The sequence below is a fragment of the Pseudopodoces humilis genome, chromosome 13 (assembly GCF_049639895.1).
Source record: "Pseudopodoces humilis isolate 2021_Gansu_Grassland_sample_001 chromosome 13, ASM4963989v1, whole genome shotgun sequence".
Lineage (NCBI taxonomy): Eukaryota > Metazoa > Chordata > Aves > Passeriformes > Paridae > Pseudopodoces > Pseudopodoces humilis.
The window spans coordinates 4,397,854-4,411,587 of record NC_142212.1 but is presented as its reverse complement, the minus strand read 5'-3'; the positions used below and the strand labels follow the sequence as shown (position 1 = coordinate 4,411,587).

The 13,734-nt window shown below is 44.3% G+C and overlaps 1 protein-coding gene across 3 annotated transcripts in view; it reads right to left on the bottom strand.

Moving 5' to 3' along the window:
• RBM6 (RNA binding motif protein 6) overlaps window positions 1-13,734 on the bottom strand; it is a 57,668-nt gene that overhangs the window by 21,119 nt on the left and 22,815 nt on the right. The gene's annotated exons all lie outside the window — the stretch shown is intronic.

Here is a 13,734-nt window from a genome sequence, read left to right as displayed (position 1 = left end):
CTCAGGGTATGTTCCAGCCCTGGCCTCCAAATGCAGTGGATGGCACAGCACAGGAGAAGAGGGGCTAACAGCACAAGCCAGGTTATCTAATTGGAACTGCAAATCAGAATGCTTTCAGGTTCTGCTCCTATTTGAGTATGGATTAGAAATGCAGATTTAACAACCCCCAACCGCCACACAATGCAGGTTATGTAATGGCATCCTATTCCACTGGCATGCACCATGCAGAGGCTGAGTGGGAGCTGGCAGGGAGAGCACAGGGTTCTCTCCCTGACAGGATTCACCTTCAAATTAGGCAGGCAGGTGAGATCAAACACCAAAGGTCTCCTGCCCGTGGAACTGAGGAGGCAGCAGCTTCCTTGGACAAAGGAGAGAATAACAAACCAGCTGGATATATTTCAGAACAAGATCATTACAGCCACAGGAACTGTGGCTTCTCATCCCCTGTTTTCCATATGCTGAAGTTTTTATCTCTGAACTCATCAGCAGCTGCTGTACAAGGGACTCAACTGTACAGAGCAACAGGCAGTACATCTGCTTACCTCTGACAAAAAGCAGATGAGAAAAGCTGTGAACCCACAAATCACAATCCATCTGTAATTAAACAGTTAGAAAACGGAGCGTGAGGTGGAGCTAAAGAAACAAGAGCAGTCGAGGCTGCTGCAGGGTACTGCAGCAATCTGGCATTTCCTGCAGCAAGAGTAACTACAAGCAAATTCCTCATGAGGTGGGATTTTCCCCAAGGCTCTCAGCCTCTTTCTCAAGCTCTCAAACCAGTAGCAGCTCAGGAATTTCTTTTTATTGGCCTGATCTAGCACAGCATCCATCACTCTACTGCTGAATGGTTGAAGATAAGGTTCAAGATACACCAGGGAAAAGGATGGTTTGAAAAGTGGTGGATCCCTGAGGATCCAAACAACTTTGCTGTGTACTAATATTACAGATTTCCATCAAGACTAACACTGAGATGACAACTGAAAACATAAACACTGTGCTAGTGGTCACCCAAAGTGCAGCATATTGGCCCTTGGGCATCAGAGACATTACAAAGCTGAAGAGCACGTGGCATCACCTTGAAACATTTAGCAGTAAAGCATTTATTTCTACAGTGATCCAAGGCTAACCAGCATGACATGCTCCTGGTCTTCAAGGTCAGGGGAGGCCTGAGAGTGAAGGCCCAAAGCTGTCACCATCCATCCTGAGCTGACGGAACACTGCTTCAGGCACACCACTGATGGGCATATTAAACAAAACTGGCACTAACACAGAACTGAGCATTAGGAAAATAACAGAGTGCTAAAGATTCAGTAGCTAAATGTAACAGATTAAGATGCTATATAAGGATTATTTTATCCCAGATAGCTCCTGGTGCTTCTTTTTCAAAGTCTTTTTATTCAAAACCCATAGCACTGGACCGTCCACTGTGCCACACAAGCTTCCATATCTACTTGCTCCTTCCTGCCTGGTTATCCAGGCCATTTGTCCTTTAGCAGAAGGTGCCAGTCTGCATCCTTTAAGTACCTTATTTCCACAGACACCCCAGCTAGCCTGCTGAGACACCTCCAGCTTTCTTCCTACGGTTTCTAAATTCCCTGGATACCAGCCATACTCTTTTTAAGCAAGTCCCAGTATCTTTCTACAGCTCACCTCCCCCCACTGATATCCTTTTCGCAAATACACACAGAAATTGCTTTTCAGACTATGCCAGCTCTCTACATTTTAATGCCTGAATTTTGAACTCCAATTCAGTTCCAAGTTAGGACTCTCAAAGTGCTTATCTTCTAAACACAGCATTTGCTTCGCTCGTCAGCACTCTCAGCCCTGCTCCGAGAGCACCAAAACGGTGGGCACAGGCAAGCTCCCAATTACAGCTCCAGGAAGGATAACAGTGATGTGCTGCAGCTAGGGAAAACACACAATGTGCTCAGGACCTCACATGCTCAAGGGCCAGCTTTGGGCAGCAGGTGATAGGAATAGCTTCTGCATTTCACCCTTTAAGTAGATTTCAACACATCTGAAAGTCTTCTTTGATCCAGTGAAGCCAAGTGGACTTTCACCTGCCACTCAAGGCCCTAATTCATTTCTGCCTGGCTAATGCCGACCTCCAGCTTCCCTCCCTCCTCTGAAGAGGGCACCTTTGCAGATCAGCTAGAGGATCACTGGGAAAAAAGTGAAAAATTTAAAATTAAAGCCTTTCCTTTACAGCATAAAGGAGCCAGAAGATTTCTAGAGGCCAGACAGTGAGGATCTGGGGACAACAGCTCAAAGAGCGACGAGATCTGTGCTCCGGTGTTACTGGCTGTGCTTCCACTCCACAGCTAAAGAGAAGCGCGGATGGTTAAGGCCATATAAAGAGGTAAGTGGAGGAGGCCATGCATGTGACTTTCTTTAACAACTAGACTTGATCTTAAAGGTCTTTTCCAACATAAATAGAATCTCTAAATCAAACACTCATGCTCAGAAAAGTATCAATCAGGTTGAATCCTCTATTTGAAAAACATACTTAAACTATCAAAACTGAAAAGTATTTAAATATTTAGCATATTGAGTATCATTATTCATAGCTCATGGCTCTAGGGAAGGATCCACATGGTTCTGCCTCATCAATATTCCTTGACTTAGCACAGGCTACTGCATGGACAATGTTTGAACAACAGCTGCTTCACAGAACCCTTCTCTCCCACCACAGGGACTTCCCTTCTCTCATGCTGCTCTACTGCCTGGACATATTTCTTACTATTCTTTTTTTTTTTTACATGGCCACCTTTTTTCTCAAGGGTCATCTCATCCCATCACACTGTTAAACAATATAAAGTACAAGCACATTAACACAATGCACTAATCCAGTCCAGGACCTTCCTGTGCACCTTCCTCAGGGATACTTTACAATTAGCAACAGCCATTAGGAAGATGGGAAACAATGAGGAAACACCCAGCACCTTAATCATAGGTTTGAAGCACAAATATCAAAACCTTTAAGAGCAATCCCTATGCAAAATTATGGTGGAAAAAAAGTCAGGCTGGAAAGCTCTGCCTTAGAGGGGTAAATTTATTGCTAGACAATTCAAGGTATTTAATTAAGCATTTGAAGACCCCCACACACAAACCAACACATGTTCTTCCACTGGAGCATGTACCTATGGGACTACACACCGATTCCAGCACCTGTACAGTGAACAGAACTCAGGATGTTCTGTGCAGCAGCAAATGTTTGCTAAGAACACACCAACTGTAATGGGGAAGGGTGTGCTCCAGAAGCTCCTCCAGACACACCTCCAAACTCCATTCTTAGGCACTCTGAGCCTTTCCAGGCACTGCCTTCTCTGCAGCCAGTGCTCAGGCAAACTCCCTGCAGGACAGTCTCTCTGCTGAAAGGAAAAGACCTGGGAAGCAGAAGTGCCTCTAAGAAAAGACGGTTTTATCCTTAGAGACATCATTTCTCAATATTCCTAAATTGCCAGTTAATGACAGAAGTGGGTGTCTGACACTGCCTCCCAGAGAATAAGAGCCCTGCCATTTGCCACCAGTGGTACAACACTTACCTGTATCCTCCCAATGATGATTCCCAGCACATCACTGTGACCTTGAGGTGGCCTGTCCAAAAGCTATATCCAGATCTTTAATGGTCACACCTGGACAGAACCTCAAGGCAGCTGGCCCCTTCAGGCTGGCACCTGTACAAATTTCTGTGTCTGAGCAGATGCTGCCTCCTGAACTCCTCTTAGGAGTTGATTTAGAAAACAGCTGCTTTAACCTCTTGGGTCAGTATTTGCCAAGAAACCTGATACAGCATGAGAACAGTTATCCAAGCCCACTGGAGGGAAATTATTTTTTCCCTGCCAGCCTGGCTTGAGTGCAACATAATGCTAGTGGGTGTCACAGCTCCCTGTGGGACCCAGTACCTCTTCCTTTTTCAGGGCACTGAGATTTAAGAGGTTCATTCAGGCAACTGCACCACACACAGTCCAGAGGTAAATTCAGATCGTTCCTTCCAGGTCAGCTCCCAGAAGTGCTGAAGAAAGGAATTTAGTGAATGCCTTGTGAGGGTGCAGAAGTAGTGACTCTCCAGGCTCCGAAGCTCTGGTGGCTGACTTCAGCTCTTTGGGAGAGTAGAGCCAGAGAGGCGAGTCTGCAGGACAGCAGTTCCTCTGATAACCCTGACACCAAAGAAGGAAAAGAACACAGTTCCCTGTTGTGTCAGAAGTGCCTCGGCATGGCTGAATTCCTAAGGGATTGAGAAGGGGAAACAGCATGCACAGACATCTCTCTAAATTGTCAGATAAGCTGCACAGTGGTGGGTGGCTCAGACATTGTCACTTGAACCCCCTGTGGGACTTTAATACCTGGGGATTTAATACCTGGTGGCTCAGGACAGAGACTGGCCCGTGCAGACCGAGGGCAGCCAAGCACAGGGGCTCTCTCACCTCTCTGCAGCAAGCATTGGAGCACCAGAGAGGTGATGCTTTCAGGTGCTCCTCTTAGAACCAGATGGATCAATCATTTGCCTGTCATTAGGAGGTGCCTGTGAAACTTTCTGGAATTCACTTCTTATATTTAATGATGTGCCCAGTACACACTGGAAGGAAGAAAAAAGAGATGAGCTGAGTTAACGGAATGGACAGAGAAGGCAGCAGTGGCAGTGGCAGTGTTGGACTGGGACATACCTGTTCCACATGAACCAGGCACAAAACAACAGCTTATCAGTGGAAAAAAATGCAAACCACCTAAGCACTCTTCTCCAGTGATATCACAGGTTGGGAAGAATCAATCAGGCTTTCAAAACCTTAGGGCTATAAACAGTAAAATACCTGAGTCATCATATCATTAATGTACAGCTTTGCACCGTGAGAAAGCTTCTTAGTGAGACTTCTCAACCTGGTATTAAGTGTATGAAAATACATCTTGGGATTCTTAAGACTTAAAATTACTTTCTCTGTTAACTCTGCTCCTGAGATTCCTGATGGAAAAGTACACCAAATGTTTACTTGGGCTTTAAATGCCATCCTGGCTCAAATCTGGTTCATGAAGCCCATCTGAATATTGCTAATTTCCTGGTTAGACATGGACTGTACATCACAAAAAAACCTAAGATTTCCCCTGTTGTCTATGAAAACAGAGAAAATTACTTTCATTTTCTTGTTCTAAAGACAGTTTCAGAGTTTTAAATACTTAAATCTTATATTTACAGCTTTATAGCTTTGACCCTCATTAAAAATGTAATTCCTTACATGACAGACTTGATTTTAGACCCCTGTCCTTCAGAAGCTGTTTGTTCATCCTGTGGAAGGCATAGCTAACTGAACTTATAGGTGGCCTGAAGCGATGGAGATGCAGGAGGACACTTGCATGCAACATCTGGTAGCTGTCAACACACACACACAGTGCAACAGCATGACAAAACAAACCATCAGGCAGAATGCTCCTCTATATCTGATAGCTTTTGTTCTGCAGAAGCCAGGAAGAACTTTCCACCTCCGTCCTGTCTCCTTGTACAAAACAGCTCCAAGATTTTCCCACACAACCCTCTTCTGGAAGCGATTGTAGCCAGGACTCAGTAAGTTGGTCACACAGTGCTACTGAGGACCTGTCAGTGGCTGTTCCATTCACAGGTTCCCTGATATGATGGAAGAAATTCTCCCCCTTATGTGAGAGGATTGAGGAAGTTGCCTTTCCTCAGCAGTGCAGAGGGATTTTGCCTTCCAGCACTCTCAATGCTCTTTCACCTCATGTGTTTCCTGGTCCTGCACAGATGCAGAATGACAGCAAAACTCCTGATCTCTGGTGTTGTAGCACACTGTGTTTCTGTGTTCTCCATAGGTATTAAAGCTTTAATAAGAGTCTAGGAGGTGCCCTGTGGCTTGCAGGGGAATGGGGCGGATAATAACTCTGTGTCCTCCTGTGCTAAATACCTGTTTCCTTGTTGCCTGTGATTGATGGATAATGACACAATAGCCCACTTAGGCGTGCCGCCCCCATTTTCCACTGTAATAATTTCATTTCTAGACAAGAACATTAACAACCCAGTTACAGTCAAATGGAAACAGAAATTCACAAATAAAAGTTGCTGACTGCCAGCGCTTTGATCTTGCATTTTCAGACTTGAATCTGAATTCAATATTTTACTCGTGTGAGTCTCACAACCCATGCAGAAAACAGCAAAATGCAACGTACTCCCTTTGAATGAACCCCAATTCCAGGTAGCCAAACTTCCATTATTTAAATTGAAAAAGTCCAACACAAACTCATCTGGGAAGAAAACAGACTAAAATCCACATCTGAAAGGAATTCCAGCTCTCTCTCACTATCAAAACTTTAGATACACAAAAAACATACATAATTTCTACAGAAGGGTAGGCAGACCATTTCTTTGAAGAGAAGGGAACAGTGGTTCTGCCTTCTTCCTTAACCCCAGGGAGTGTGCAGTCAGACATTTTTTTTTCCACCTCTGGAGTCAACATTTTACCTTGTTTTCCAGCAATCCAACACCAACAGTGCATCAAGCAATGGAAAAGCAATTGCTGCTAAGACAGCACAGAAGCATGAACAAACAGTTCTGAGGCTGAAGCTCACAGCGACTCATCAAGGGAAAATTGCAACATTTTGGTGTGCTCCCACTTATCAAAACAGTCCAGATGGAGTCCTAGCGTTATAATCTGGCTCATATGCTTGTAAAACATATCTGGTGTTCCCCTCGACATTGCTGGAATTGGGCTGAGGACTCATTGGACTCAGCCCAACAGTTTATGTCACCTCGTTCTCAAGTGACGGGTCCTGTGCAAACCATTATGGCAAAACCGTGATAGAATACGATCTCACTCTGGAAATGAAAGTTGTGCATTCACTGAGATGTCCTGATTCACAACTGAACCCGTCCAGACATTTCCCTCTCACTGCCTGCTCATCTCCCTTAAGACACTTCAGTCGTATCATCAGCACCGTCCACTTCTAAGAGTACAGAGGGAATTTCTGAGTGCAGCCGCAGTTTGGTTAGTCACCAGCTTACTTAAAGGATGACTTCAAAAGCATCAAAGCAAATTAGTGCCGTGAGTCCTACTACTTTCATATAGGAGCTTGATCAAGGGATTTTACATCCTAATCCAAAATCTCTTTCTGACCATATACACAATCTATCAACTGCACCACACAATCTGTCCTACACCTGATTTACCATGTTCCTTTGAAGAGCTCTCAGGCTACGAGGTACATACCTTCCAAATGGTTACACAAGGATATACTGAGTTTCTACAGATCTTCACAGAAAATCAACCAATGATGAATGCAAACACAGTAAAAAACAGAGTCTGTGACAAAGAGCAGCCAGCAGTAAACCATCGCTCTTTGTTTTAAGGTGAAACTGCACCTATGCGTAGCACATACAGCATAATCTATGACTAACATTTCCCCACTGGCACACAATTATTCCATTAACACATTAGGAGGAGAGGACCTGACAGCTACAGAGACAGGGTGCCATCTGTATCCTGCCCATGCATCCAAAGATTACTTCAAATCTTTCCTAGCTCAAGGCAAGATCTCACCTAGAAACGAATTCAAAGGATGAGTGTTCCAGATGCTTCATTGCTCAGGAAAATGCTTTGTGTACTGAAAATGACCAAACCAAAGTTATTTCTTAAGGAATGCTCTGCCATTGAGTCCTCTACAACACAACTTTAGCCCTGTGGAAGGGGCAGAAGCAGACTTACCCATGCTACACACTGTATTTTGCATGCACAGGCAGAAGTTTTCAAGTACCCCCATTTTTACAACATCAGTGTTGGGCATCAAAGGTCCAGCTGTCCCATGGTGGCTCCTCACTTTGAGCCACCAGTGCAGGGAATATCCAACCTTTTCCTGCCCAGAAGCTGTGAATGATGCAGCACAAAACTGATAGATCACACAGCCAATCAGCCAAAGAGGACTAAACACCTATCTTGTCAATCACTCACAGATCAAATTTCAGGAAATCACAATTATTCCCTCCAGCTCCTGGCATTGTAAACAGAACAGCTAATCCAACAGAGAACTTGATTATCAAGGCATTTATAATCTATAGGGAAAGAATGGTTATTTCAGAGTTACATCATCACACAGATTTGTTAATGTCAATGGACAAAAAATTCTAGCAAACCCATCACCAGAACAGAAATGCAGGGGCCAGGAGGGAGAGCAGTGTCATTTTAGAGAAGGGTAGAGTGATGCTTTATGTTAAACAACCTATTTATATAGCAGCCCAAGCCAACCTCAGCACACAGAATAGATAATACTCTAATATACAGCAATATTTGAGTCCTGAGATAACCCTGCTGGGCCACACATCCCCAGCAGCAATCAGAGATACTGAGGAAGTCCCACTTAAGCATGTGCTGCATGCTCCAGCCAGCTCACCCAGAAGCTGTCCTCTGGGACAATCCCATCGCAGAGCAGCAGCAGCAAACACATACAGTCCCTTCCACATGGGTAAGATGAGGCTGAAGGAAAAAGGAGGACAGGATTTTGGAATGCTAGCAGGGAGTGGAGGGACATGGCAAGCTGGGAATCACACAAGTAGAGCAAGAAGATGCAGCTTCACAACTCTTCTAGTGAAAAGTGAACTTATTTTAAAACACATTGGGTAGCATGGTTTGCCTCTTGAGGCAAGGCAGGACAGAGCTGCCAAGAAGGAGGTTGTAGTTTTTTTATCTGGGTAGGGCTGGAGAAAACACATTGATGGGAAGCTACTATTGGCTGAAAGGAAGAGTGTGTGAAGTCTCTGGCAGAAGATCTCTTACAACCTTCTGTGCCAAAGGAAGAAGGACTAGGAGGATTCACACGACTTGGAGAGCTGAGATGACAGAAGATGTTGAGAAGACAGAAGAGAAAAAGGTCCAGAGAAATGTTTTTGGTACTTTTTGGCAGTTACATTTTACAACAAAAGCCACCCTTCTCTGCACATGGAGGGTCTCTGCAGCACGCAGAGGTTAACCAGTCCTTCCAAACAAGCAGTGCATTCATCACAGCTTCATTGCAGGATACACACATGTACACCCACACACCCAGCCCTGTCACAGGTCACTACAGGCAGATCCAACTGCTTATTCACAGGCAAGTGTCTGCCCAGCCCCAGGAGCTTCCCACTGCAGGCTTCCATACTGATCTCAAAAGCTTAAAGCTCCAGATAAATGCCAGTACGATGTGATTAGTGAGACACAAGAGGGAATGAAAAAGTGATTGACTCAACATGTCCAGCCTCCATGATGTAAGGCCAGGGTGAACTCGTGACAAAGTCACACACTGAATCAGATACAAAAAAAACCCAAATGAGCTCTGCTGCCTGGAAATCCACTCATCCCCTAGCCTGTGGAGAGAACTTTCCATAGGTCAGGTGGCTCATAAAAATTCCTCCAAAATGTGCATGTTTCCCAAACCATTAGGATGTTTACAGAAGAAACTGCCTAGGTATACAAGCCTTTCCCTCACTCAAAGTGGAATACTCCAAAAGCAGATTCTAGAAATCCACACAGTGAAAAGCAGGACAGGCTTTGTGGGGGTGAGGGAGAGCAGGGGAAGAAGAGGTGTGCTAATGATACAACCTGAGCAAAATCCACACACCTAATAATGCAACAAGAAAAGCAGAAGATAATGCCAGCTGTGGATCCAAAGAGGACAGATCAAAAGCAAGGCCATCTCCAGCACCCTTAGCCTGACACACAAACGGATTTCAGTGTATTTGTGGACATGCCACCACCACCCTCAACTGCAGGTTAAAGCTTAAGAGAGACCAATACTGTCAAGTGAATAAATGATGGATACCAGACAGCCTGTGAAAATTCATTTGAGGCAGGTGTCATCTTCCATTATAGAGGGAATCTGGCAGATTATAGAAAAAAAAATTCAGACTCCACAATTAGGCACATTCTACCAAAAGGAAAGCAATTAATTTTGATGGTTGGACACACATTTTTTCTTGCAAATTGCAACACACTCCCTGTACCACAGGCTTCAATAAATACTCCAAGGCTACAGGTCACAGGAGAAGTTCCATTCTCAGGATAAGCACATGCTCCTTCTTTATTTAATTGGAAAGCCAGAGAGTTGTGGCTTGTTACTGCAAATGTTTTCAGGACAGAAAGTCCTAAGCTTTGCCTGCTTGTCACAGCATCTTGTGGATTTTAACACCAACAGCTACAGTGAAAAGCCTGTGAAATCTGATCTGCACCAGAAGCTCTGTTCACACAGAATACACAAAGGCCTTGAAGTGAATGGATACAGGGGAATAGGCTCAGAGCAGGAGAAACACACAGTTGATGTTTCTAGTTGACAGGAGTGGGACATGCTCAAGTGAGCACCCACAAAATCCAGTAAGAATCCCTCTTACCCTCTCCAGTAAAAAACAAGCAGAGAGTGGAGACATTGGTGTACTCAGCAAGCTAAACCAGGACAACACTGCAGGGAAACTGCTCTGACAAGTGCCAGCCTCAGTGCAGGAAGGCACAAGAGCAAGTCTCAAACAACCACTCCAGCATGTGCCTGGAGACCTGCACAATAATGTACAGTGTAGACATTTCTAAAAGTTCATGCTATAGCTCTCCTCTTGCCCTCTTTCTTAAGAAATAGAAGGAAAGGATTACAAAGTTGTTAGGTACTAGCAAAAAAAGCTAGGAAATATTCATGCAGTCAGTGTTGCCAAGTTTGAGGCCTGAGCGGATTTGGAGACAATACTAGAGTCAGTTGAGACAAACCATTTGCTCCTGAGCTCAAAAATCCCCTCTTGCTTCCATATGTATAACAACCAGCTCCATCTCAGTGGAAACAGTAAAACATACAAGCAGCAGACATAGGCTCTTTCCATTTCTCCTCCTGCCTTTGACACACAACAGTACACAAAGGGTACTTCATTTCCCACCTGATTTTCTCACACCAAGAGACATGCTCATTATGTCTGCTCTTTTCTACACATGAAGGAGGAGCACAAGAAGATCACATGCCTATGGACAAGAGCAGCCATGGGATGTATTCCCTAAGTTGCTTCCAAGAAGCCAAGCTGGTACCCTCAGACAGGAACAGTACTACACCAGGGGCTACGCCAAAGAAACGCCAAATGCCACACCACACCCTTTCAAAAATGAGAATAAGGGAGGGAAAGTTATTTAGGAGAAATCATGTGGCTTAGCAGACAGAAACCCCATTTTCCATTCAAAATAACTTTCTCCCCAACAGAAAAGCAGCTCATCACAGACAGAAAAGAGGTCTCACACAACTCAAGTGACAGCCAGCGTGAAACAAAAGGCCACCAGAAGCATCACCAACCATGAAGCTGCTACAAGGGCTGGATCTAGGCTCTGCACAACAAGTCAACAGCTCATCTGCCCTGCCAGGGCAGAGCCCCCACAAAGGCAGTGGGAGAGCCAGCACCTGGCACCTCACTCCTCCAGCCCTGTAGCCAGCACCTCCACACTGGGAATAACTGCAACCCAGCACCTTTCATGCATATTAGGTGGCACCTTGGTGCTGGAATAAGTTGCCAATGCAACAGTCAACAAGTCAAAGCAATTAATAAGGGACCTGCTGTCATTACTTTAGCTGTGGCAGTTAATACACATGGAATGCAACTCTCCTGCGAAATTAGGGCAACACAGAATATGGGTGTTTCCTTATCACTATATATGTAACAGAAAAGCCCCCTCAAATCTCAGCAGTCGCATATACATGCTAAGATTTACTGAATGGAGGGAGTTGAACCTGGTAAATCTGTAGTTTGCAAGTCTGGCAATGATCTTAAGTGGGTGCTGGTGTATGTCAAGTAAAACAAAAAGATTTCACAGTACCAGAATGATACAATATAGGGATGTAGCAAACTGTTCCTCAGGCAGGGGCAGTTCAACAGGCATTAAACGGCATCAGAAATGCTGGTTTTGCACAAGCTATTTATTCCCAGCCTGCAGATGCCTGAGAAAGAGTCAGGTTGACTAGTGAGGGACCAGCATGTCACTTGCTATTTATGCTCTCACAAGTGACTGAATTTGACAGGGACAGTTGATAACCTTCTGAAAATAACTGAACTAACCAAGAATCTGTGTCTTAGCTAACACAGGTTTTTTGTTTTGCAGCTTGCAAAAATGCAGACTCTCGGTCTAAGGAGATGATCTTGTAACTCTACCCTGGAAGTCATTGAAGTGGAATATCTATTCTCTAGGGAGAATTCATAACTCCCTTTTTGAAGATCTCTGCTTGTCTCTGAGAATTTTAAAGTCACTTATTTCCTTTGCAGTATGTCAGGTACAAATATTGCTAGTTTGTTTTTTTCTTTTATTTAGGTAATTAGAAGGGCTCCTTTTCATATTTAGTCAAAAGCAGATTAGACAAGTTAACCTATGTGGGGCAGTCCAGAAGTTACAGCTCTCCTGACCAAATGCATGCAGCTTGGGTCATCCCAAACCCCACATGTCTCACTTATCTAACTACTGTAGATCTACTAAAACATGATGAAGATTGGGCACATGGAGGCTTGGGAGATTATCCCTTCCAAGCACTCCATCTTCCAGCTTTCCTCTGCACACACACAGAGCCAGGTATAGCAGGAAGAAAACTGGAACACTTTTCATACCCTGTTTTTAGCACATCCCAGATGTGCATGGCTGTGACCTCAACTCCTGTCACTAGCAGGGAAGGGAAGCACAGGAAAGCATTCCCCAGCCTGAATGGCTGCTGTTACTGATGCTGGGGAGGTCAGTACACAGCAGTGGAACACCAGCCAGAGCTTCTTCCCATGCATGTGTGTGCAGTGATTTACTGGGCACCTGCAGGCACTCAATTCAGTTTAAGGACTGGTGCCTACAGGCTCTCTGCTGTAGCAATGGACCAAACATGATCAAGTTAAAATACCTGCCCAATTCTATATACTCCAAATGGGAGAAAGGGCAGAGAAGGCATCAGAAAATCAGAATCAGAAAAAGAGGGATTCCCAAATTCCCAGATACTTGGGAGTTGTTCTTGCATAGAAAGACGTTATTTCATGAGTAGAACGGTGGAGAGAATACAGAGAGGCATTTGGTTAAAAGCAGTGTCATCTATAATTATAGATTCCCCAGTGACAACAAAATAAATTGGGAATCGTAGAAACACTGAAGGGGAAATAAAAGTTGTCACTGATGGTAAAAGTAATAATTAATTCTGGAGTCTTCTCTCTCTCTGCTCCTCACCACCACCTCGGTGGGAATGTGCCAGGCTCTTTCCCAGCAACAGAATTATTTCTGTAAAACATTTTTCTAAGTTGCAATACCTCTGTAACTGAAAATAGAGGCAAATGCGAGTGCTTAGTGGGACCTTTGAAACCCCAGCTGTGAAGACTCATTAGCTGTAACTACATTTTTGCAGATGCACAGCTCTGAATCTGACTCATAACTCTCCTCCTGTGACAGCAAGACCTGGGATTCAGGTAAAAAGGCTTAAGATAATTGATACAGATTCTTACTCAGGCAAATTAGGAGGAAGAAAGCAGCAAAGAGAAGGCTTAAGGGACATGGTGGAGGAAGGGGGATCAGAAGTTTTCTCTGTTGAGGAATCCATCATTTGCAGTTCCAAGGCACAAGGAAGGTAGTATGAGATGGAAATCTATGTTTTATCAAACAAATTTTATGCATCTTGTTCTTGCATGGGGAACAACAGCTCTAGCTTCAAATACCAGGTCAGAGTAAAGGCCCCTCTAGAATAGCTACTGGGGATTTCAGTCATTTTATCCTTTAAGGGCTGGAAATG